At 41.3% G+C, this 1949-nt stretch overlaps 1 pseudogene; it reads right to left on the reverse strand.

The window, feature by feature from the left end:
- Positions 1–268: 268 nt before the first annotated feature.
- Positions 269–1187, reverse strand: LOC118018790 (annotated as a pseudogene).
- Positions 1188–1949: the final 762 nt, after the last annotated feature.

The raw sequence follows: 1949 nt of genomic DNA on the forward strand, positions 1-1949 counted from the left end.
GCCTGACATACCAACTTCCCAGGAGCTCACTTCTTCTGGAAGTGAGGTTCTGCAGGGGACTCCCTGTGTTTCTTCTCCCTCTCTCCAAAGCCAACCAAGGTCTCCTCAGAAGTCTACAGCTCAACCCAAAGAAGAGACTTCCAAGGCAAAGCAAAATGAATCGTCTTAAAGGTATTTCTGATATTAAGAATTCTGCCCATTTGAGCTGGAATTATGTTTTATCTCTTGATGGATATTTTTTTTCAATATGAACCATATATTTTTTTTTGAAATGGATCAGTTATTTAATTACGTTCTTTGTAAGAAATTTAGAACACCAATTTGTGAGGGTAAACTCCGTTTGTGAGAGAAAACACAGAGTGGAGGTAGCCCTGAAGCTGAGGAACTGCTTTGATCTTTGGCAGAATTTGCGAGTCCACAGCTTTCTGATCAACCTTGCGCTGCTCTGTAATCTCGTTATTTCTCTTTCTCGGTGTCGAAGATCTCACCCTCCTGGTGTCTGGGCTTGCACAGTTTCTTCTTCTTGAAGTGAGCATCAGTGAGATGTTTGGGGATTTTCACACTGCTGATATCAATTTTGGTAGAAGTAGCAATGACGAATGTCTGGTGTGTTCTACGCAGAGGAGCTCGATTGAGGGACAGAGGTCGGGTCACAAGTAGGAAGCCACTGCTCAGTTGCTTCAGGAAAACTACCTTCTTGCCTCTGCGGCGCCCAGTGAGGATGATCAAAATGGTCCCGGGAGTGATACTAGCTCGCAGCTTTCTCACGTGCTGACTGAAAGGGTTTTTGCCGTGGCTCAACAGCTTTCGAGGCACATCTTCAATAGCGTAATACCTAGGCATTTTGCAAAGTTTAACCACTCGGGTACCACCATTCTTGTCACCACCAACTGGTTTTGTGACCGTAGCAAGAACTTTCTCCTTCTTTTTCTTTTCAACCCTGGATTTAGCTGCCTCTTGTACATGGCCTTTCTGGAATACATAGCCGATCGGGAGTATCTGCCAATTCCTCTGACAAGGACAGGGTTTCGGCTGCAGTGGGGCTTCCCCTTCTTTGGTGTTTTAGCCTTGGGGTCACCCTTCTTAGCCTTGCCACCGGCATCAGCCTCCTTAGCTTCAGGTTTCTTCTCCTTAGTATCCGGCTTCTCAGCTTTTTCGCCCGCCATCTTGCAAGATGGGAAAGCAATATGAACCATATTTTTGCTCTCCCACCTTATTTTACGCTCTCCGCCTGAAATTGTGCCACATGGTAAGTCCTATAATAAAGCAAAATTTTTGTTTTTGTTTTCCCATATATTAGGGGCAATAGGTGAAAATGTAGAATTATTTTAGAGGTTACAAGACCTCTTACTTCACTCCCTGAAATCTTTCCTTCTATTTTATTATAGTGCCCAAAGTTTCTATCTCTAAGAGTCATTCCTTGGAATTTATAAGGTCTTGTACATAAAAAGCCCCTGTTAAAAAACATGCAACCTAAAAAAAGTAACCCATTAGTATTTATTAAGGCTTAAGTGTTAATTATAATCATGACGTTTGAAAGTTATGGCTAAATGATTTATTACTAAGAAGCCAAAAGCTTCTAGATATGTCTGGATCCAAGGACAGAGGCAAAGTTTGAAAGATTCTAATGATGTAAAAACAAAAAAACAAAACAAATTATGGGATCTTTCCCGCCTACCCTTTATCTCATCCAAAACCACATTATTTCATGATATATTTAAGTGTTAATTATGCTGGATACTGTGAGGTCATCAAAGATGGCCTAAAATATAGTAACTCAGCTTCCTTTTTAGAGCTTTATGGGGGAATTGGTTTTCTTCTTTGCTCTCTCTTGAGAATTTTGCTTGGCTGTTGTGTCTGTCCTAATGCTACAGTAGTTGGCTTCAGTTTGGAACTGTGGTTTTGTATATTGCCATGGAACCTCATGTTTAACCAAGCAGTTTTTTGTA

This window comes from Mirounga leonina, unplaced genomic scaffold (genome assembly GCF_011800145.1).
Source record: "Mirounga leonina isolate KUSES-001 unplaced genomic scaffold, KU_Mleo_1.0 Mir_172, whole genome shotgun sequence".
NCBI lineage: Eukaryota > Metazoa > Chordata > Mammalia > Carnivora > Phocidae > Mirounga > Mirounga leonina.